The sequence below is a fragment of the Lutra lutra genome, unplaced genomic scaffold (genome assembly GCF_902655055.1).
Source record: "Lutra lutra unplaced genomic scaffold, mLutLut1.2, whole genome shotgun sequence".
Lineage (NCBI taxonomy): Eukaryota > Metazoa > Chordata > Mammalia > Carnivora > Mustelidae > Lutra > Lutra lutra.
The window spans coordinates 54497-79421 of NW_025923847.1; the positions used below are offsets into that span (position 1 = coordinate 54497).

General features: G+C 47.8%; 1 pseudogene; it reads right to left on the reverse strand.

Annotated features, from left to right (window-relative positions):
• Positions 1 to 13092: 13092 nt before the first annotated feature.
• On the reverse strand, positions 13093 to 14996 carry LOC125092712 (uncharacterized; annotated as a pseudogene).
• Positions 14997 to 24925: the final 9929 nt, after the last annotated feature.

The following is a 24925-nucleotide window of genomic DNA, read 5'->3' on the forward strand; positions in this document are numbered from 1 at the left end:
CTTGCCTTCTATGTTTGGTGAAAATATATCTCATTAAGCATATGTCCACAGGCCTTTCATTCCTACTCTGCCATTAAATGCCTGTAACTGTACACGGTGATGTGTCTTGTGGGGTCTTAGTGTCTAATCATGAAAATCCTCAAACTCTACTGGGTATGGATTTGCAGAACTCATGGAAAAGTTGCATTGAAGGTGAACAAGAATTAATAAGTGGGGACTGAGTGAGTTGAGGAACATGAGTCTACCTTTGTGACTCTTGTTTGAATCATTGCTGATTCTTTAATGTTTCTCTTTCCAGATTGAGGGAAACTGTATCTGAAAATATTGATGATCTACAGAAACGTGATTAAATATTTCTGTGTGAGCAAATGGGAGCATTTAACTTCTCTCCCTCCCTGAACCCCCCATCATTCAGAAACTCTCAGGGAGAATTCTTTCTTCCAAGGTACTTAGGATTATTGGTGTAAGCTCTGCACAAGTGCCTTTTTATTGTAACAGGACACAGTTGGGAACCAAGGGGTTGAGTGAAATCTCCAATTTGAGAGTAACGTGTATAGACTCAGATAATGACCAATTTTCAGGAATTAAGGGCGATTTTGTGGAGCCTCTTGGCCATACGGCTTGACACCTTGATGACACAGTGCCCAGGAGCCTTGCCAGATGAGTAGGGAATATTATTTGTTGGCAGGTATATGAAACTCAGGATATTTGGGGGACCTTGAGAAGAGGAATCCACCCAAATTGACAGGTATCGCAGTCAAGTCTGATCAAGTATTGCACTTGGCTTTGGCCTGGACACACTACTGAAAGTTCACTCTAGAGATTTCTCATGAAAAGTTCCAGCACAGCAGGGTTTCAAAATCTGTATGGAACGGTCTGTCACAAAGCCTGCCAGGCTTAGTTAAAATAGATGCTAAGAAACCAAGTGAGATTGTGGCTGCCTTCTTGCATTTAAGAAACCATCCCAAATCCGTTGAACTGAAATCCATCACCCACGTGGACTGGCACCTGCTGCCACCACCGCCAAACATTTCTGTACCTCACAAGGGGTCCTGAGAAGTTCTGAATCTATTTAGTTCGTAATCAGGTTTGGGGACCTCACTTTGGAGGCTGGCAGTGTTTCCTGATTGGGAAAATCCTATAAGAACTATACCCCAAATCATCCCAGAATCCTCTAGAAGCTGCTTTTTGGAGGGCTTGACCTTTGGGTCAGTAGCATAGTCTCCGGTTAGGAGTGAAACAACTTCAGTCTCCAAGGTATAGGTTATATTTGTATTGGTGGTTATTAGTTGTTGGTTTTTTTATTTCTTTTTTTGAGTTCCAGGGTCCATGAGAGGCATGTCTTAGAAAGGAAAGACCGGAGGCTCATTTCAGCCAAATAGAACTGTGAAAAAAGAAAGGAAGCAAGACTAACAGAGTCACTCACGTAGAGTAGAAAAGACACTGAAGAGGTAGAGTATATGCACATCTCCTATGGGAGTTCATGTCATTGAAGTTATGGGGTAGATGAATGAGAACCATGTCAAAGGTGAAAAACGATTCAAGGAGAAGTAAACATTCCTAGGATGGTCATGCAAAATGCAGTTGAAATAGGGTTTCTTCAGATTTTCTGTTTTGATTCTGGGATGAGCAGGAACTTTATTTAGACTCTCGTCACTAGTTGTAAATGGCGATTGACCTCAGGGTCACCTCCTGGCCCACATCCTCCTGCTTAGGTATGGCATAGATGTCATGGAACTCCCGGTAGCCAATTGACCATGTATGTATTATTTGAAGGTCTGCCAACAGCAAAGATAAGTCTTTCACAAATTTCGGGATCCAGTGGTTTTGGCCTCTTTGAGTTCGTGCTCTCTCCTGGAAGGGAAGAGCATGCTTTCAGTTTTGTGTGACATTGTGTCTTCCCACGTTTGGGTCCTGAGACCTCAATGAAATGCTCTCCCTGTTTTTACAGGTGGTGCTTCGAGGCTTGGGTGACTTGGCCTCATTGGCAGCAACCAATAAGTCTGGCCTCTGTCTCTTCAGGGCAGATTCAGTTGCAAGACGTATAGGAGTATGACCCCTGTCATCTCCCTGCTGGTTGTGCATCACAGTAGTAAGTAGTCTTGGTTCTGAACCTTCTGCCTGGGTTGAGGTTCAGGCCTTGACTTGGGTGTCTTATGTGCTGGCTTCTGTCTTCATTCCAGAGGAAAATATACCCTCTTCTTGTTGATCAAATTCGAGATGAACCCTTTACAGAATATCTAGAGTTTGTTGCTTGGGGAAAATTACATAGTGGCACATATGGAGACGGTTCTGCAAGTCCCTGCCCCACACAAATCTTCTGAATTACAGGTTGCCTCTGGTAGACCTTCTCTCTATGATCGACTTTCTGTCCACACTTGCTTTATTAGTCCATTCATCTAGAGCAAAGAATATTGGGCATCTTCACAAATGGATGTCTGAATGGACTTCCATGCACTTTTTTTCTCTCTCTCTCCTTTTTTTGGGGGGGGGGGGCGAGTTGGAGTTGCAGAGGATAAGAGAGACCCTTAAGCAGGCTCCACAATATTTGCATAGCATGAAAAGTGGCTCAGTCCCATAACCCTGACATCATAACCTGAGCCAAAACAAGAATTGGTCCCTTAACTGAAAAAAAAAAAAAAAAACAAAAACATGCAGACATTCCTGGACATGCTTTGTCTGCAGACAAGGGAAAGTAAATACCCCATTGTGTCCTAATATCTTCCATATCGGGGAGTATTTCCGTGTCTGCAGTGGTCTTACACCATCTCAGTCCCAGAGCTACATAGCTGTTCTTTGTGGTGGAGAAAACCACTTGGTTCCCAAGTTCTCATAGATGGGGAGAAAGCCCTCACTGCCTGATGCTGAACTGTAGAAGTTTTCCTGCCCTGGTACTGACATTTCTTCCAGAAGAGTACCTTTGTAAAAGATGAAATTAATTTGTCAGCCCCTGGGTGGTGCAGTTGGGTAAGCATCTGCCCTTGGCTGAGGCCAGGATCCCTGGATCCTGGGGTGTCAAGCCCTGCATTGGGTACCCTTCTCAATGTGAAGCCTGCTTCCTCTCCCTCTTCCCTGCTGCGAACCGACTGTTCTTTCTCCCTCTCTAGCTCTCTTGCTCTCAAATAAGTAAAGAAAATAGATATATTTCTAAGTATCTAATTAATTTGTAAATCCTTTCCAAATTATGAGGACAATATTAGTAGGATGAAGGACACATGAGAGGTAGAACACAAACCATGTGTTTGTTGAGTCTTGTTGCCATTCATCCTTGCAATCTACATTCATCTTTAGATTAATGTTTTCGTGAACATATGTCAATCACATTGTGTTCTAAGATTCTGAGTTAACCCTCCAATTGATGTTCTCATGGATGACAGGCAGTGTATTTATGTTTCAAACTTCCTACCATGAGACAGTACCTGTGTCAATTATGAGAGCTAGTAAAGGAAAGTCCTTGTTCTTAACTTGGCACAGTGTGCACGGTTGTGGGACACTGCCTGTTTGATGATACTGGCCTTTATGCAAGTACTGATGGATGGGAGCATATTTGCTTTATTTCTAGCTATTGGTTACTGAAATACTGCATTCAGCATCCCTCAGAAAGTGATGCAATTTTATATGTTTGCAGTGAAAAATTGTCAGTGTCTGAGTTTGTATCTCAATTTCACCCTAAGAAATTCCTTGGTAGGTATTTGTCCATTGATCCTCTATTGTGAGTATCAGGGGAAGAAGTTCGCCCCTTTGTGGTGAGGATCAGTGTTTCCTCAGTGTGAGGATGTCATTGCTAGCTATGGAAGAAGAGATAACTGAGCACATTCTTTTCATCATCACACCGGGAGGATTTTCTTCTGTGGGAATCCTCCCAGGTCCTTCACATGTTGGCTCCATGAGTAATGGGATTCCCACATGGATTTCAATGGCATTCAGCAGCAGTGATGATGCAGGGGGTCCCCAGAGGTCCCTGCACCTTCGCTCCCAAGTGAGGGATGATGCACACTCTCAGATGGTAGTGGGAGCTCAGCCCAGAGTCCCAGCTGAAGCTTCTCCAACCAAGATACAGCACTAGTGGTTCTCCCCGTGTGAGTTCTCTGGTGTTGAGAAAGGGATCACTTCTGGCAGAAGGCTCTGCCTCAGTGATTGGAGACACAGGGTTTGTACTGTGTGATTTCTGTGGTGGTGAGAAAGGTGGGCGCTCTGAGTAAAGGTGGGGACCCAGTGATGACAGACACAGGTTTCTCTGCTCTGAGTTGTCTGGTATCTCCAAATATGAGAACTGTTTCTTTTTTTTTTTTTTTTTACAGCTTTATAAACATATATTTTTATCCCCAGGGGTACAGGTCTGCGAATCGCCAGGTTTACACACTTCACAGCACTCACCATAGCACATACCCTCCCCAATATCCATAACCCCACCCCCTCTCCCAACCCCCTCCCCCCTCAACCCTCAGTTTGTTTTGTGAGATTAAGAGTCACTTATGGTTTGTCTCCCTCCCAATCCCATCTTGTTTCATTTATTCTTCTCCTACCCCCTCAACCCCCCATGTTGCATCTCCTCTCCCTCATATCAGGGAGATCATATGATAGTTGTCTTTCTCCGATTGACTGATTTCGCTAAGCATGATACCCTCTAGTTCCATCCACGTCGTGGCAAATGGCAAGATTTCATTTCTTTTGATGGCTGCATGGTATTCCATTGTGTATATATACCACATCTTCTTTATCCATTCGTCTGTAGATGGACATCTAGGTTCTTTCCATAGTTTGGCTATTGAAGACATTGCTGCTATAAACATTCGGGTGCACGTGCCCCTTCGTATCACTACATTTGTATCTTTAGGGTAAATACCCAGCAGTGCAATTGCAGGGTCATAGGGTAGTTCTATTTTCAACATTTTGAGGAACCTCCATGCTGTTTTCCAGAGTGGTTGCACCAGCTTGCATTCCCACCAACAGTGTAGGAGGGTTCCCCTTTCTCCGCATCCTCGCCAGCATCTGTCATTTCCTGACTTGTTAATTTTAGCCATTCTGACTGTGTGAAGTGATATCTCATGGTGGTTTTGATTTGTATTTCCCAGATGCCGAGTGATATGGAGCACTTTTTCATGTGTCTGTTGGCCATCTGGATGTCTTCTTTGCAGAAATGTCTGTTCATGTCCTCTGCCCATTTCTTGATTGGATTATTTGTTCTTTGGGTGTTGAGTTTGCTAAGTTCTTTATAGATTTTGGACACTAGCCCTTTATCTGATATGTCATTTGCAAATATCTTCTCCCATTCTGTCAGTTGTCTTTTGGTTTTGTTCACTGTTTCCTTTGCTGTGCAAAAGCTTTTGATCTTGATAAAATCCCAAAAGTTCATTTTTGCCCTTGCTTCCCTTGCCTTTGGTGATGTTCCTAGAAAGATGTTGCTGCGGCTGAGGTCGAAGAGGTTGCTGCCTGTGTTCTCCTCAAGGATTTTGATGGATTCCTTTCTCACATTGAGATCCTTCATCCATTTTGAGTCTATTTTCGTGTGTGGTGTAAGGAAATGATCCAATTTCATTTTTCTGCATGTGGCTGTCCAATTTTCCCAACACCATTTATTGAAGAGGCTGTCTTTTTTCCATTGGACATTCTTTCCTGCTTTGTCGAAGGTGAGTTGACCATAGAGTTGAGCGTCCATTTCTGGGCTCTCTATTCTGTTCCATTGATCTATGTGTCTGTTTTTGTGCCAGTACCATGCTGTCTTGATGATGACAGCTTTGTAATAGAGCTTGAAGTCCGGAATTGTGATGCCACCAACTTTGGCTTTCTTTTTCAATATCCCTTTGGCTATTCGAGGTCTTTTGTGGTTCCATATGAATTTTAGGTTTATTTGTTCCATTTCTTTGAAAAAAATGGATGGTACTTTGATAGGAATTGCATTAAATGTGTAGATTGCTTTAGGTAGCATAGAAATACAGACAATTATAAGAACATACTATGAGCAACTCTACGCCAACAAATTTGACAATCTGGAAGAAATGGATGCATTCCTAGAGACATATAAACTACCACAACTGAACCAGGAAGAAATAGATAGCCTGAACAGACCCATAACCAGTAAGGAGATTGAAACCGTCATCAAAAATCTCCAAACAGGGACGCCTGGGTGGCTCAGTGGGTTAAGCCGCTGCCTTCGTCTCAGGTCATGATCTCAGGGTCCTGGGATCGAGTCCCACATCGGACTCTCTGCTCAGCGGGGAGCCTGCTTCCCTCTCTCTCTCTGCCTGCCTCTCTGTCTACTTGTGATCTCTGTCTATCAAATAAATAAATAAAATCTTTAAAAAAAAAAATCTCCAAACAAACAAAAGCCCAGGGCCAGACGGCTTCCCGGGGAATTCTACCAAACATTTAAAGAAGAACTAATTCCTATTCTCCTGAAACTGTTCCAAAAAATAGAAATAGAAGGAAAACTTCCAAACTCATTTTATGAGGCCAGCATCACCTTGATCCCCAAACCAGACAAGGATCCCAACAAAAAAGAGAACTACAGACCAATATCGTTGATGAACACAGATGCAAAAATTCTCGCCAAATTACTAGCCAATAGGATTCAACAGTACATTAAAAGGATTATTCACCACGCCCAAGTGGGATTTATTCCAGGGCTGTAAGGTTGATTCAACATCCGCAAATCAATCAATGTGATACAACACATTAATAATAGAAAGAACAAGAAACATATGATACTCTCCATAGATGCTGAAAAAGCATTTGACAAAGTACAGCATCCCTTCCTGATCAAAACTCTTCAAAGTGTAGGGATAGACGGCCCATACCTCAATATTATCAAGGCCATCTATGAAAAACCCACCGCAAATATCATGGAGAAAAACTGAAAGCTTTTCCGCTAAGGTCAGGAACACGGCAGGGATGTCCGTTATCACCACTGCTATTCAAAATAGTACTAGAAGTCCTAGCCTCAGCAATCAGACAACAAAAGGAAATTAAAGGCATCCAAATAGGCAAAGAAGAAGTCAAACTATCACTCTTCGCAGATGATATGATACTCTATGTGGAAAACCCAAAAGACTCCACTCCAAAACTGCTAGAACTTGTACAGGAATTCAGTAAAGTGTCAGGATATAAAATCAACGCACAGAAATCAGTTGCATTTCTCTACACCAACAACAAGACAGAAGAAAGAGAAATTAAGGAGTCCATCCCATTGACAATTGCACCCAAAACTATAAGATACCTAGGAATAAACCTAACCAAAGAGACTAAGAATCTATACTCAGAAAACTATAAAGTACTCATGAAAGAAATTGAGGAAGACACAAAGAAATGGAAAAATGTTCCATGCTCCTGGATTGGAAGAATAAATATTGAGAACTGTTTCTAATGGCTCTTCCGCATTGACTGCATTTATTGGAGTTCCTTCCAGTGGGGATCCTCAGATGTTGTCTAATCATGTGGCTCTAGTAAATGCTTTCCCTTGAAGATGGCATTCGACCACTTTCTGTCTGTGGGAACATGCCCATGGCCTTGAAGGGATGCATGTTGCTGCGAGCTTTTGCACAGCAACCCCACCACATGGCCTCTACCCCGTGTGAGGTCCTGGGAGTGAATAATAGCAGAACCCTCTGAATGAAGCGTCTCCCACCTTTCTTCCATCCCTAAGGTGCCACTCCAGTGATTTTGCTGTGTACAGAGGTGAGCAATGCCCTAGAATTGTTTCCCCCATGCTTATCATGTCTACTTTCCTCAGAAGGGTGAGTTCTGTCATGTCTCCCAAGGTTAGAGCCCTGACCAAAGGGTCTCCCACACTGGGAAGATGAGTGTGGTGTGATCCAAGATGAATGAGCTCTGATGTCACTTGCACCAGGGACACATGACTGAAGGCTTCCACATTGTCTGTAAATACAAGGTTCCTCTTTCCAGGACATAACACACATGGAGTGAGGTGAGGTACATGAGAAATCTTCCTCCTGTGCCCCAGCATTGGCCGGGTTCCTGTGCAGTGTGAACCATCTGCTAATGGCCGGAACAGGAGGGGCTGTGGAAGGATTGCTTACTCATGTTCCTCCCTTCCTGATGCAACCTACGAATTCCAGCCCCTTCCTTCAGGAATCATCTCTGTGTCAACCTCTGTATGCCACTTGTAGTCAGGTGCAATGTTACTTTCCAGAATTTAGATGATCTTTTTACATGGTAGCCTGACAGCCACATTACCTGCTAATTAAATTTTAGATATTTAATTTTCAAAGACTATACTGGTGAGTCGTGTTGAAGCCAGTGACTTTTACAGACACTCAAGCTATGGCTTCAATTGAGGCACCTTTCAGTCGATAAATGAAATTATTCAGATTTCTGTGGGGACAGCCTGTATGCTCAATGTCTTGGAAGACAGGAGTTTGGAGTCAATGTTTAGCGTATCCAATGTCAAGCCGTAGTGTGGAAGGCCAGGGTCCATTACCATGAAGCTTCCCCTTGACTTGCAGAATAACAGACCTTTGAGATGCACCCGTATGGGTATCACTTCATCCTTTATAATAGGGAGTGTATTGCCTTGAGATCTTGGGGGTTCTACACAGAGAATGAGACATGAAACGGTACATGAAAAAGTACTGAAGTACTGTATGGGGACTAACATAATAGAACCAAAGAAAGAAAGAGGGGGAGGGAGGAAGTAATACAAAGAAGAAAAAGATAATGAAGGGAAGGAAGGAAGGAAGCAAAGGGAGGGAGGGTTTGAAAAAAGGGAGAAAAGAAACTGGTAGAGAGGTATTAGGGGAAAGAAAAATTTTGAAAGTTGTGAGACAAACATCTAAGAGTTAAGATTTGAGCTTGATGACAAAGGAAAGAAATGGAGTCATCTACTAAGGAGCAGAAACCTGTCACAGATATTGGTGATTAGAACCTATTGACCAGATAAACAGGTGAGGAAAAGAAAGTGAGGATGGACTGCTGGGGAGATTAAGAATGGCAAACTCAACAAAGTTGAGGAGAGAAAGAGATACCACGTGATGGTTTCAGTCCAAGAATCACAGAAGTGTCCTGTCCTCTGAGGACACAGAATGTGCAGTGTGTTAGGTGGATGGAGACAGAAGAGCTGACAGAAATGGGACCATGTTGCAGGTTTATTTCCAAAGGAGCCTTACAAGAGACAGGACTAATGTAGGAAAGACGTTAGAGTTCAAGGTGGATGGATGGTCAAGAAAGAAGTCTTGAGATAGCTTTGTTGTCAAAAGGTGATTTTTATTAAAGCACAGGGATACGATCCTTGGGTAGAAAGGGTTCCTATGCTGGGGTCGTGACAGGAGGCTGACTCTCTAGGATGGCATTGGGGGAGGTCAGGCAAAAGGGAGGTTTTGCAAGAATGTTGCAGTAGGACAGAGGACACGCAGGATACAGGAGGCTTTGCTCTTGTCAAGTGAAGGCAGTTTTTCTAGGATGGCATTAATAGAAGGATGGTTGGAAGCTTCCTGGAGGAATGTTACCTTCCTCTTCTCACAAGTCCTTCTCAAGGGACTGTGGGTTTGAATAGAAATTCCCTTTTATTGACATTTCCTTCGGCCTCAGCCTCCCTGAGTGTTATGAAGGGGAGGGGTGATGTAAGGGTTTCAGGAAACAGAGTTACAGGTCTCTGGAAGTTAGCTAGCCTCTTGTTAAGCAAGCCTCTTCCTGGAGAATCACAAGGACTTTTATAAACTGAGGGAGACTCCGGTCTTGCAGGGATTTTATCTCTATTTGTGGAGAATCTGTTTTTTTCCTTCCCTTGGTTTTAGGGCACTCAGAGTGCCTGAGGAATGTCACCCATATCACATGTTGGGGGGCGATGTGGTGTCCCAGCTCCTGCTTTGTGCTGGGCTAGCCTTCTCCTCCCTCCTCATGTGCCCCTGAGCATTTTATACCCTTCTGTTGTTAAGGTTGTTGAAGGAGCATGGTCTCATCTTCTGTAACTTCTTCCTGCTAAATAGAGGTATAAAGCTATCCCTACCTGTGGGTCATTCCTGGTCAGCTGGGGGGCCTCTCTATGTCAGAGTTGTGAAATGAAGAGGCTGCTGAGTGCAGGGGAGAATGTGTGAATGGATCTTTCTGAGTGGAAAGGACCATCTGTCCTCTGAAAGTTAGTGCAGTGAAGGGTTCCTGGCACCAGCTGCAGAGATGGGGTGGGGGTGGGGGGAAACAACACAACAGGGTTAGAAGAAGAAAGAGAAGGAGAATCCCCATGAAGAGTCCTTTGATAGTAGGTGAGAACCCTCCCCCAGGCCAAGAGTTGAGCCAGTCCTTAAAGAGAGGGATCCTTGGAAGTGCGGATTTGAGCAGTGGTGTCTGTTAGGAAACCAGAAATCTCTTTGTGATAGTGGGGAACGTACCCACAGCATTCTGTCCTTAGATTGGCACAAGCTCCACCTTGTGCAGCAGTTACAACATCTAAAGCCTTTGTGTTTTGTAGAACTGCTGTATGCATTGGGATCATTCCCGTATTTCATTGAGAAATCCTGTTCAGGGTGACATGTAGGACCTTGACTGTGTACTCAGTAAGGATTTTCCCATGCCACAAGACATCCTCCATTCCCAAAGAGGGACAAAGATGGATGCTAGGTAGCCATGTCAATGAAACAGAGCACATGTGCATCATTGCTTGAAATGGGGAAGGTCGGCTGGGCCGGTGATGGTTTTAATAATGCACCCATGCATCTAGGCCCACCCTAAGTGTCCAGTGGCCTCTAGATCTTGGTGAATTCATGGGCACAGGTTAGAGCTTCATGGACATGGTGTCCCAGCTAGGGACCCTTATCTCATCCTGAGTCTCTTTGAACTGCAGTCAGGCTTTCAAGGGCTATTCGGGTTTGGAGGGCCATTCTTGGAATGTGCAATCATTTCAGGCCCATGTTGAGTTGGTGGGTTATGGTTTGGGAAGAAGAACCTTTTCTCTAAATTGTTTCATGGATATAGAGGACAAGGAAGGCCTGTTGGAGTCAGGATAAATACTTGTAAGATTTTTGCCAATTACAGCCAACAGGTGGGCACTAATATCTTTGCTTTGGGGGCAGACATGTTTGCTGTCAGGCTTTGTCCTCAGCAGTCTGAGTTTGACTAATGACAACATACCTGGTTTTTCTTACCCCTTTTCCTTGAAACTGTTGCCATTGCTAAACCATCTGTCCTCTGCATTCTTGTAGTGGCATCTTAAGTCTGGTTGACTTAAGAACTTTTCAAGAGTTATGAGCCATGGGCGTAAAGTGGTTGGGTCCAGGCCTAAGGGTTGCTGCGTTTAAAGTTGGGCTGGTTTCAGGTGTTAGTTCAGGCGTATCTTGAAGCATAAGCTGCTACTTGATAAATTGGACTCCCAGCATCATTTGGTGGCCTTTGTTCTCTGTGACGCTCTGGAGCTGATGCCAAGTCCTTAGAGTCAGGTGCCATCCCCGTATGAATTGGGAGGTTCCTTTTCCCAGGAGGGCAGTTGGATGCTTAGCTAAAGCCTTTGTTTGCCATTGTACCTGAATAGTGTGGCTTCATGGACTGTGAGGGAAGAAACCATTCCAAGGAACCCTTTTTATTAGAGATATCACCTGAATATCCTCATTAGTAGGAGTCGCTGGTAAGTCGCTTGTCCAGGAAATAAGAGCCTTCCCAAGTGCACCCTCTGCCCCAGTTACAGAGAGAGTGGGGTCCTTCATTGTCTCCATAGGTCCCCAGAGAACACTGTGGAGTAGTGTATGTTCTCTGGCTTTGAGGGAATGAGTTCCTCATCCCAGCCCCATCCAATTGGTCAAGGTGCTAGTTGAGTTCTCCAGTCATGGAGGAATCAATCACATGTTCCAGTTGTTGAATTAACCCTGAACCCATGCTGTCCTGCTCTTATCCCCACAGAATAAGAAGCAAGTGGATCACCTATCCGTGAGCTAACGTGGAAATGTTTCTGAAGATAACCTCAAGTTGTCTAGCTTAGGTAAACAACACATATGGAAAGGTCACCAGTGTTAGAGTTGAACGTCTACATGAACCCTAATTTTCCTCTTCAAAAGAACGCTCCTTTCCAGAGACAGCCAATCTGGGGCTCATGTCCTTGTAAAGCAAGTCCCACTTTAACCCACGTGACCCAATTATTGACTTAAGCTAAGCAAGCCTAGTGATCAATCATGGTGATCGCTTAGAATCTGCATCACTGGAACTTTTCTGAGTAATGTCTAATCATTGTCTCTCTAGGCCAGAGGCCAAGGGAAGTGCTTGCCATCAGACCTGCTTGTGATACCTGTGGATTTGGGCAAATTCCTCTTCCTAAGCTACCTGATATATTCTGAGGTTCCTACACCTGCCAGGAAGTGACATTCTTTATGCTCCTGGTGAGGCGGAGGGGAAGTTTGGAAGCAAGGGGCCAGGCCAACTTTCCCAAGGGGTTTGATGGCTGCAGGTTTCCCGAAAGTCCGCCTTAGTTCCTTAAAGCCCTTTGGTCCCATCTGAGTCTCTGCCTAGCTCTCTGCATAGGATAATCCCATCCAAGCCTTGGTCAAATCACCCATGTTACCAATATTTCCAATCTCCAATAAGAGATTCTTATTGAATATAAGGAGATGATGAGGGTTGACATGGGAGAAGAAATGCTTCCTGAGACCTTTAGTCTTGGAGGGCTCTAACTTGCTTCCAATGGAATGTTGGCCATTGCCGCTATGAACATTGGGGTACAAATGGCCCTTCTTTTCACTACCTCTGTATCTTTGGGGTAAATACCCAGTAGTGCAATTGCAGGGTTATAGGGAAGCTCTATTTTTAATTTCTTAAGGAATCTCCACACTGTCCTCCAAATTGGCTGCACCAACTTGCATTCCCACCAAAGGAATGTTGGATCCCATTTCTGTATGCCCTAGCATTGCTGTGTCTAGCATTGCTGTCTTCAAGGCTAAAGCTTTCCCTGAGGTGCAGCGTTGTGTTTGGGGTCCCAGTTCCTCTGCCATGGTGTCTTGGTGCTCCAGAGGTCGAGCTCAGATTAGGGACAGGCTCTCCTCCCTACACCTGTTGCTGCTGAGAAAACACACAGGCTGAGGGGGGCCTGTTTTTTGGGGCCACTGCCAGCGTTGAGCCCAGCATTGCCACGGCCCTATGCATGGAAGTGATAGGGGCGTTTCACGGGTGACACCCTAGGGGAATACAGCTAGGGTGGCTGCTGCCCCTCAAGTCAATTCCAGGGTGGTTAATGGCCCCTGGAAGTCCGCTTCTTCCTGCATCTATCATGTTCTTCATGGTTACTGGGGACTGGAGGGACAGCGGGAGGAGGACCAGCCCCTGCAGCAGATAGGGGAAAAGACAGGAAGGATACTGAGCCCCCCCCCCAATTCCCAGGTGGTCCCAGTCTCACCAGACTGTGGAATGTTATAGGTCTAGATTGTTTCCTCCTGCTCCAACTGTCAGTCATCAGCAGGGCCTGTGCAGCAAACTCTGGGTGTGGTGGCCGACTCAGGGGGTCCTCTTGTCTCATCCTTGGTGTTCCAGTGCCGTCTTCTGGTAGGCTGCACAGAAGTGTTGTCTTTGTTTGGCCTGCAGAGGTCAGGTGCAAGAGAGCCATTCCTGCAGGTGTGTTTCCTTGTGTTTTCACACTAAGTCTTCCTCTGGGCCCAAATCAAAGCTGCAAGTGGGGCCTCAGGACCATCCTGACTCCCTTTGTCTGAGCCCTTCTAGAGACTCTGATGCCTCGGGGTCATAGGCAGACTGTCCTGTGGTGCAGCTGTGGAGACAGCAGTTGGAGTGCTATGAGATAGCAAGTGGCGTGTGGCTTGGGACAGGTCTTACCAGAGGGATGTGGGGTTTTGTGGGATGTGTCTTCTGATGTGTTGAGGTAGAGGTTTCCCTGCAGGACCAATGTGTGACATGAAGAAAGGGAAGTTTCCCATGGGCCCCCTGGGGCTGAATGAAGGCTACACTCCCAGGGTAACTCAGGCCCCTGCCCTGACCGTCCTCCTCCATGACTGCTGGGTCCTCCTCCTGCTGGGCTGTCCCTTCCCCAGCCTCTCTGAGAGCCCTCGACATGCCCTTCTCTGTGGGTGGAGCCTTTGCCCACACGAGTGTTGCAGGTAGCACAGCAGAGAAGGTGTGCTCCTGACTCACATGGGAAGGGAGGGTGCACAGTCCCCATGCTGTGGGCAGGTGGTGGGTGGGGTGGGACCAGACAGGGTGGCCTTTGCCTGATGGGTCTACCCTGTGGATTGAGGGATTGAGGAGAGTCTCTAGAGTATCAAGCTCACATAGCAAAATTGTGCCATGAGGGGACCCGCTACCTGCCACGTGGTGTTTTGGAGGCTCGGGGGACTGGAGGTGTTGGTCAGGTCCTACGGGAGTGGCCAGCATACATGACTCAGCTGGAGACCAGGCCTACACCATGTGCACAGGGATGCAGTGCTGGGAGGGTTGAGCTGTTCTGCTTCTATGAGCCCGGGGACCTGTCTTGTGTGCTCATTTCTCAGGTGCCTGATGTGGGAGATGAGGCAACCCCACCACAGTCTCTTCCAACTAGTGTTCGGGAGCAAGCCATCTGCTGACTTTTGCAGGGTGGTAGGGCAAGGCTTGGGTTGTGCAGAGTGAGGGGCTCAATGGGGCGTGGAGCCCTTTTCCAGAAGAGCACAGTGCATGGCCTTCCTGGAGTGCAGTCCCTCCAGGCAGCCAGCACCCTCCCTCCAAGATCAGCAGCTCCTGGATGACACTGCCAAACCACGACAGGGAATTGCACGGATCAGGTGGAAGTTCCCCGTGGGATGTTTTCAGGCTTCCTACTGCCTGCAGGGACTGTGACCTTCCTCTCATCCCCTTTTTGTGGACAGAGGTTAGGACAGCACTCCGGGTTTTGGTTGGTTTCCCGAGATGCCCACAACAAAGTCAGGGAAACGAGGGAGAGCATGTGTCCTTGTTTGCCTGCCCCTTTTCCTGTCCAATTCACCTGGTTCCCAAGTCCTTTTCTTCTGCTTCCCTTGTTGTTTCTGTCAAGTCCATAGAAGGGAAGCTTCTTGAGAGCTGAAAGCAAGAGCAGAATGGGGCATAAGCACAGACTCCCAGGCAGTGGAGAACCAAGTGGGGACACCCAGGCTTAGTCACCCCTCCTGAGCCCCCTCCAGCAGGGTGAGCTGTTCTCTGCTGGCTCCCAGCCCTACTCCCTGCTCTGCGGTCTAGGGCTGCTTCCCAGACTCAGTGGTGAGGGGTCAGGGTGATGCTAGGAAAAGGCTGAGGGGGGCTGCATATGGATTTCATGCAGCAGTTCAGATGCAAAGCCTGAGTGACTGCCTGAGACTAGGGCCTCCAGGGTGGGTGTCATCAAAGAAGGGAAAGGGGAAGAGCATGGAGGAGGGGCTAAAGGACAGATGAGAGGAAGCCCAAGGGATGGGGGTGGAAATGAATTACAGGCGCAGTGTCTCTCCTTCTGTTGGAATCGTCATCTTCCATGGAATCATCCTCCAGGTTAGGGAGCAGTGATGATGCTGGGCTGGCCATGAGAGAGGACAAGGGGGAGTTAGTGGAGCTGACGAACTCTGGCCTGATGCTCTGGGGATGATGGGCTCTGCCCTCAGTTGGGTGGAGCCCAGGGAAATGTGTGGTGATTGTCCTGTCACACCTGTTGAGGTTTGAGGTTCTCTTTCGCCACCTTGCAATGCACAGAGCACCCTTCGTTCCTGCATGGAGGAGGCCCAGGTCCCTCCAGTGATGCTCAGTTCCTGAAGACGACCTCATTCCCCCCTTCATAGGACAACTTTTGGGCCCACCTCCAAGAGCCCCAGCTAGGACCAGTGGTGGGTATGTGATTTCCCATGGGAGAAGGCCAATTTAATTCTTAAACACAGTATCTGAAGTGAAATGGTAGATTTCCTGGGAGAAATACAGAGTGAATTGGCCCCATCTATTTCCAGCCACTGCTCCTTTGTCAGGGTCCTCCCCAAATGGGCTGTTACATGAGGCTGCCCCACAAGCCGCCTGCAGAAGGAAGGAGTCTGTCCCAGCACTCAGTGCTTCTGATGAGGTTGGGAAGATGCATCATGGGGCCTCTGATGCAGAGACATGTTTGTGAGTGAAGTGGCAAGAGGGAGGTACTGTGACCATTCATGCCCGAGACGTACCATGACATGAGAGACCCATGGACACTGAATCATTAACAGGAATTAGAAAAGACACACTTGTGTCTTTGGGGCACAGTTTCCCCCTCCCTAGTTAGAGACGGGATTTGTTTTCTAGGGGAATTGATGTGTATTTTCAAGGAAAGAACACCTATTATAATTGTAGGTGTTGAAGAGTTTTCACATGAATGGACGTTCATGACGTGATGGTGATGGGAAACTTCCCTGAGAAAGTGGACACTAAAAATCACCATGTGGAAGGGAACAGACATGTACGAGAACATACCATTCAGCTAACAGACACACACACACCAACCCTGAGAATCACAGCACATGCGTTCCCATGTAAACACACCTCCTGCCCAGCACCCAACTCTACAGCACATATGACCAGCACGGTAGCTTCCAGGGGCAGGGTCTTGGGGCCTCGGGTCTCAGTCCGGAACATGACCCTAATTCTCCTTGTAGCAGGATCTGCATTCTGGGTGGCTCTCAAGATGGAGCCTGCAGGGAAGCCCCACCTTGCCCATTGTCCAGGTTGCTCCAAACCAATGAGTGACTCTAGTGTACAGCATACTACCACTCAACCTTTCCAGCAGGGTCACCTGTGATTTCAGAAAAGAAAACGTGATGAACATCAAGTCATTCCTCGTCCTGCATGCACACCTCTTTTGTTCTCTTGGTGATGGGCAGGGTCATGGGCAGTGATATGGAATCTACCTGGAGGTTGCATGCCCTACATCCATTGGACAAAACGGGTGGCAAGGCTGTGTCGGTAGTACCCGTGGAAAAGCTCACTACCCTGTGGACTGTAACTGAACCTGCTGTTTCCTGAGGGTCTTTGGAATCGGGTATCCATAGGTAACAGACTCTCCCTCAATGATCTCCCCACCAAGTATATTGTACATGTTGAGGTGTTGGGATCTGATTTCGAGTATAAGAGAAACAAAGGATGCTTTACCTTACATGAAGAAAGGCTAACTTACCACTTTGGTGAAAAATGGGGCCTCTCCCTCTATGCTGTCCATGTCAAGGCCATTGCACCGGCCAGCCAGGGGATCTAGGTAGATACACACAGAGAGTGTCGGGACCCCGATGGGGCTCTTCAAGAATCGCCCAGGGAGCTTTGCTTGGCGTGCACGTGTGGACAAGTGTGTGGAAGTGGGGAGCTAATCAGTATGGACTGAGCTGCAGTTGGCCCTTCCTGGATGGAGGAAGAAAGGTCCTGCAGGGGAATGAATAAAAACTGTGGCTCCTATTGGAGCTACAGGGTATGGAGTAGCTGTAAAAGAGTCCACCTCAAAGGCACACCTACTCCCTGCACCCAAAACTACACCACCTAAGGGCAGCGGAGTAGTTTCCCGGACAGGGCCATGAGGCCACGGGTCTTTGCCTAAAAAATACCTTTCTGTTACTCTGACATTTATTCTCAATCCTGCATGACCGGGAATCAGGGTGGTTCTCATCATGGATCCTGCGAGGAAGCCCCACCTTTCCCCTTTTCCAGGTTGTTGCAAACAAGTGAGTGACTCTAGTGTACAGAATACTTACCACCATCCCCTTCTAGCAGGGACACCTGTGATTTCAGAAAAGAAAACAGTATGGAAATCAAATCAGGCTTTGTCCTGTTTGCATGGCTCTTTTGTTCCCTGGCAGGTGGGAGAAAACCATATGGAGAAGTGTGCTAGGGGCCCATGAGCCCCAAAGTATGAAGAGAGCAATATGAGTCCTGCAGAAATGGGCCCAGTCTTCATACAGGTTCCACGTTCCAGGTTCCGCTGGACAAAATAGGTGGCAAGGAGGAATAGCTGCTACCTGTACCAAAGCTCACTGCCCTACAGATGGTAGATGATCCACAACCAGACAGACAAGATTCCAAGATCTTACCTCCAGAGGCTTTCCCAGAAATTCTGATGCTGGCTCAGTTATCGCCATTTGATCCCAGATGAGCCCCCAGTGATAGGGTCCGTAATCAAAGGAGCGAGACTGATACAAAACGAAGGTCAAGTAAGCTTTATTTCGCGCCAAGCATCGAGAATCAGACTGAATGGTCAGGGCTGTCTCTTGCAAAGAGGCGACCCCTCCCAGTCTCACAGACTTACTTTTATAGAGGTAGTTTAGGGGGCTATATACAGGTGGCCAATAACTTTGCAATACACAGAGAAAAGTGTACAGTCATGCTAGGTCTGCCACACACACAAAAATCTGCTAGGTTACACAAGGTCAGCCAGTTAAATTTCAATTTATCCTAGTAGATATATGTGCGCCCCACTGATTGGATGTCTTCACCTGACCTATCCTGCCCTTGTATCTATGCTTTGCAAGTAAATTCCTCTGGGAGGGGCAGGGTCAATCTAAGTTTACTGCACAGGGTCAATCTAACTTTACTGTATGAACAGCAAAATGGAGCTCTCTGATTATGTAGGCCATTAACGTTCACTAAGGCTTTTGTCTCTGGATTTTGTGTCAAGGATGGCTGTAGAATTTAAGGGCAGTCTCGTGGGCCATGGATGATTCTCTATCTCTGGGGATTTGGCCCGGCTCCCAAGAGCTTGAGGTCATTCTGGGGGAAGGGAGGAGTCCTGTTTTCTGGCTCAGGTGTGCCTCCAATAGAGGGATTCCAGAGCAGAGACCTGGGTATGGGCTACTGAGAAACTCGAACTTTGGTTAGGATTGGGGCCTAGGGGCATGGCAAGCCCGATATGTGGGCTCTTCGTCCAGCCACTGAGAGGACTTATTTTTAAAAAGGGGATCAAACTGAGGGTCACAATGCGTGTTTGTGCCCAAAGCTCCCCTCAAGCATGGGCGTGGCCTCATGCACCATGCATGTTTCTCCTACTTTGAAGGTTTGACATCCCAACAGCAAAGTTTCTTTCCATGGGGAAGGAGGAGTTCTTCTTTGTCCATCAGGTTCCCCCCAGTACAGGGATTTGATTAAGGGTCTAGGTTCAGAGGAATAAAACCTCAGGTTGGGAAGAGATGACAGCCTAAGGATAGGGTGGGTCCAATGTGATGGATATGGGGCCAGGTGCCTGGGTGTCTGACTGGAGGTCTGGGCTCTGGCTGTGTCAGACAGGGCATTAGTGCACAAGGCAACCTATGAAATTGGGGTGCTCTTAAGGGCCGTGCAGGTTGGTCCTGATTTGGGGTTTCTGGGCAGTCCCATAGGGCACTTTTTTCTTTCAGGTGGGCAGGCAGAGTATTGCATTGTGGCTCCAGAATTCCCAATCTGGAGGGCTCGTGGGCCAGGAGTGTGAGGGCAAAAGTCTGAAAACACATGCTGGGGTGAGGTTTCGGGCCGAGGGCATGGTAGGCACACTCTGCAGAGGATGATTTGAGATCTCCTTCATCTGAAGTATGGCAAGTGTCAGACGTTGGCTCAGGCTGGAGTTTGTGTGCAAATGGCCCCTTCCTGAAAGGGGGCCTCATGAATTCATGGAGATTTTCCCACTCTGGGGGTGAGGAGCTGCTCCAAACAGCACAGTTTCCTTCTTTGGGACAAGCGAGTCCTGCTGGATGGCTCAGGGATGTCTCACAAGGAAAGATTGGAGAACAGGGCTGTAAGTATAGGTGCCTGGAAACTCAACCTCACATTCCCATTGGCTCACAGGCACAAGGCAGGTTAGATCTTTTGGCTGCGGGGCGAGCTACCCAGGGGGCTGAGTTGAAAAGGACTCTCATGAGGATGGGTCATAATGTGGGTTTGTGTCCATGGAGACCTTGGAATGTGGCAGTGGCTAAGGATCCCTGCAAAATTCTCCTACCCCGAGGGTTTGACACAGCTCCAAATAGCAAGCATCCCATGTGGATTCGAGAGGTGTTCTGTTTTGTGCCTCAGGAAACCCCCATATGCTGGTACTTGAAATCAGGCTTCTGAGGAGTGATGCCTAGAAACCAAAGTTGGCTTCGGATTAGGGCCTCAGGGCATGGCCTGTTCAATCTTCTCTCTCTGGGGACATTTGTCTGCATGTCTTGAGTGGAGGTAGTTGCTCAGGTGGTGTCAGAATGTGCCATTTTATCCAGGGCGGTGTACACTATTGGGATGGCCTCAGGGGCCATGTGGGTTTCTCCTCATCTGTAAGGTTGTGGCCAATGGAATGGGCAGTTTCCTGAAGAGCGTAGGCACAGTCCTGCAGTGTGGCTCCAGAGGCCGCAGATCAGAGTGTGTGTGGGCTAGGTCTGTGGAGACAGAAGTCTGAAAACACAAACTCTCCGTAGGTTTGAGGCCGAGGGTATGGCAAGCCAGATCCAAAGACTGGGAGGGGAGCTCCTTTGGATATTAAATAAGGGCGAGTGTGAGGTGGTCACTAAGGCTTTTTCTATGGATTTTGTGTAAAGGATGGCTGTGAAATGTTGGGGTGGCCTGATGGGCCATGGACAATTCACTTTCTCTGGGGATTTGGTCCAGCTCCTAAGAGCTTGGGGTCATATTCTGGGAAGGGAGCAGTCCTGTTTTCTGGCTCAGGTGTGCCTGAATAAGAGGGATTCTGGAGCAGAACCCTGGGTATGGGCAACTGGAAAACTCGAACTTTGTTTAGGATAGGGGCCCAGGGGCGTGGCAAGCCAGATATGCGGGCTCTTTGTCCAGCCCCCAAGAGGCCTTGTTTGCAAATGGGGCTCACACTGAGGGTCACAATGCCTGTTTGTGCCCAAGGCTGCCCTCAAGCATGGGCGTGGCCTTATGGGTCATGTGAGTTTCTCCTACTCTGAAGGTTTCACACCATCCCAAAAGCAAGCTTTCTTGCCATGGGCAAGGAGGAGTTCTGCTTTGTACATCAGGTTCCCCCAGTGCAGGGATTTGAGAAAAGGTCTAGGTTCAGAGGCCTGAAACCCCAGGTTGGGAAGAGATGATGGCCTAAGGATAGGGCAGGTCTGATGTGCTGGATATGCGAACAGCTGTCTGGGTGTCTGATGGGAGGTCTGGGCTCAGGCTTTGTCAGACAGACCATTAGTGCACAGGGCAGCTTATGAAATTGGGGTGTGGTTGAGGACCATGCAGGTTGATACTCATGGTCTCCACATGCAGGTTGATATTTCTGTCTCCACATCCTGGCCCACATGCCCTCTAGGATGGGACCTCTGCAGCCACACCCCAGAATGTGCGTGACATCCTGAAGTAAAATCTGCCAATCACAGTTGCCCAAACCCTCCAGATCAGGAGAAACCTGCATGGCTCATGAGGCAACTCACATGCTTGGAAGCCGCCTTGGGCACAAACATGCATTGGAGCCCTCAGCATTAGCCCCATTTTCCAATAAGACCTCTCAGAGGCTGGACCAAGAGCTCACATATCCCCCTAGGGCCATTGCGCTAGGGGCCAATCTTTATCCAAATTATCCAATTATCCAAATTCAGATTTTCCAAGAACTTGTACCCAGGGCTCTACTCTGTAATCCCTCTTTTTGGAGGGACACCTGAGACAGAAAACAAGACTCCTCTCTTCCCACAGAATGACCCCAAATGATTGGGAGCCAGGCCAAATTCCCAGAATGGGAGAATCGTCCATGCCTCATGAGGACATCCCTGCATTCTACAGTCATCCTTGACAGAAAATCCAGAGACAAAAGCCTGAGCTACTGCCTCACAATCGCCCTTATTTCCTATCCAGAGGAGGTGCCCTCATGCTCTGTAGATCCGGCCTGCCATACCCTTGGTGCAAACCTAACCTGAGTTTGTGTTATCAGACTTCTGTCCCTATAGCCCTGGCCCACACACATTCCAGGAGGGGGCCTCTGGAGCCACAGCGCAGACTGTGACTGTCCTCTAGAAGGAAACTGTGCCCAATCCATTGGCCACAACCCTTCAGCATATTAGAAACCTACAAGATCCCAGAGGCCATCTCAATACTGTAGTTCGCCCTGGACCAAGAGGTGCATTTGGACACAACCTGAGCAACTACCTCCACTCACACATGCAGACAGATGTCCCCAGACACAGAAGATTGAACCGGATATGCCCTTGTGCCCTCATCTGAACCCTAGATTAGGTTTCCAGTCATCGCTCCGCAGAGGTCTGGTTTCGAAAACCAGACTTTGGGTGTTTCCTGAGGACCAAACAAAACACTGCTCGTCTCCACATGGGAAGCATGCTTTTGGACCTGTGTCAAACACTCCGGGAAGGAGAATACTTCAGGGCCCTTGAGCCAACTCCACATTTCAAGGTCTCCATGGACACAATCCCACATTATGACCCATCCTCATGAGAGTCCATTTTAACTCAGCCTCCTGAGGTACCTCACCCAAGAGCCAGAAGTTCGAACCTGCCTCATCCGGAGGAACCAATGGGAATGCATGATGGGGTTTCCAGGCATCCACCCATAGAGCCCTGCTTTCAAATCTCTCTCTATGGGGCATCCTTGAGCCATCCAACAGGACTTGCCCTTCCACAGAGGGAAACCTTGCTCTTTGGAGCAGCTCACAACCCCCAGAGTGTTAAAACCTCCATGGCCTCATGGGGCTCTCCGTTCATGAAGTGGCCATCATGGAGCCAACATCTGATACTCGCCCTGACTTCAGATGCTGGAGATCTCATTACAGCCTCTGAAGAGTGGGCCTGCTTTTCTCTCGGCCCGAAACCACACCCCAGCATGTGTTTTCAGACTTCCGTCCTCACAGTCCTGGCCAACAAGCCCTCCAGACTGGGAATTCTGGAGCCACAACGTAGCACTCTACCTGCGCACCAGAAGAGAAAAGTGCCCTTTGGGGCTGCCCATAAATGCCAAATGAGGACCAAACGGCATGGCCCTTGACCACACCCCAATTTCCTAGCCTGCCCTGTGTACTATTGCTCTATTTGACACAGCCTGAGCCCAGACCTCCTGTCAGGCCCCCAGAAAGCTGGTCTCATATCCAGCAGATCGGAACCGCCATGGCCCTAGGCTGTCATCTCTTCCCAACCTGGGTTTTCAGGCATCTGTCCCTAGACCTTCTCAAAGCCCTGCACCTGGGGGAACCTGATGCACTCAGAACAGAACTCCTCCTTCCCCATGGCAAGAAACCTTGCTGTCGGGATCCTGATAGATGTGAAAGACAAACGTTCACAGTAGGAGAATCTTGCAAGGCCCATGAGGCTATGTCCATGCTTGAGGGCTGCGTTGGGCACAAACATGCATTGGGACCCCCAGTGTGAACCCCACTTTCCAATAAGGCCTCTCAGAGGCTGGACAAAGTGCTCGCATATTGTGGCCTTGCCATGCCCCTAGGGCCCAATCTTTACCCAAGGTGAGATTTTCCATTCGCCCCTACCCATGCCTCTGTGCTGGAATCCCTCATTTTGGAGGGACACTAGAAACAGAAAACTAGACTCCTCCCTTCCCACAGAATGACCCCAAAAGACTGGAAGCTGGGCCACATCCCCAGAAAGGGAGAATCATCCATGGTCCATGAGGCTACCTCTACATTCCACGGCTATCCTTGACAGAAAATCCAGAGAAAAAAGCCTGAGCTACCGCATCACACTGGACCTTATTTCCTATCTAGAGGAGCTCCACTCACGCTCTGTAGATCCGGTTTGCCATCTTCTCCGCCCGAAACCTAAGCCAGGTTTGTGTTTTCAGATTTCTGTCCCCACAGCCCTGGCCCACAAACCCTCCAGGCTGGTGTGTGTGTGTGTGTGTGTGTGTGTGTGTGTGTGTGTGTGTGTGTCTACACATGTGTTCATCATTCTCAAATTCTGGAGTCCCAGATGATGGCAGTCTCACCTACAGAGGGGTGTATAATAGCTTCCTAAGATCGTATGCTTTCTAATTTTAAAAGGAAGAAGGAATTGGAGCCTTGGTCTCTGATGGTCAGAATTCACCCTTACCTCTAGAGACTGCATATCCTTTACTGAGAGCCATTACCTCCTTTCCAATACGTGTGATATGGACAGGGTTCCACTTAGTGTGTTGCCATGACCTGGGCTGCCCCTCAGACAGGAACTTGCTGGAATGCCTCCTATCTAGGATATCAGTGTTCACACTCACCCTTATACCATCTCCATGTCTGTAGCCACTTCTTTTAACACAACTTTTTTTCCAGAGACTTCCCGTGAATGGCTACGTGCATCCAGGGTCCCTACTTTGAGGACACTCAAAAAGCTGGGTTTATGCCTGGTTCAGCCTTCTTACCATTCTGCGCAAGGCCCTAACCCTGCGGAGGTCTTCTCCTTCTCCTCTCAGTTGTTTCCTGAAATCCCATATCCTATTTACACATCTTTGTGTAACTCTATCCACTGGAGTGTGGTCTGGACTTAATGATTCCTACCATTACACAGAACATGGCTACATGACCCACAAGCCCCTTCTGAGATTCAGGTATAAAAGCTCATTGCCCAGTCCCATGCTGACTCTGACCTGTATTCTCTCTCAGATCTTTCACTCAGGAGTACAAGCCCCTATGTTGAACCATGACCCAGACATGTGCATGTTACCTACCAATAAGGGCCAACAACAGACAGGACTCTCACCTTTGAGGTGGACTGAATCCTGCCAACACCCCTAATTGAGCTCAGGTTCTCAGTGAAGCAGGTCCTGCCTTGGTGTTGTCAACAGCCCTAAAGTATAGAGAGGCTCTGGCAGAAAACCCTAGCCGAGCACTCATGGATTCCTGATCCTCTGAGACTATGAGACAGTGTCTGCTTGTTAAGCCACTGAGTGTGTTGTAATGTGGTAACACAGAACTAGGAGTGGAGTACTGATACTGTACACCTGCCTCAGGCCTTGGCCCTCCTCTCCTTCCTCCTTGCTCTTCTATTCAGTTTCCTCCATCACCCTGACTTCATTTCTAACCTCCACTGCAGGAATATCATACTCTGTTTCCAATCCTATGCACCATGGTGCCCTCAGTCAGGCTAAATATACTGATTTGTGCAAGGCTGTCTCATTC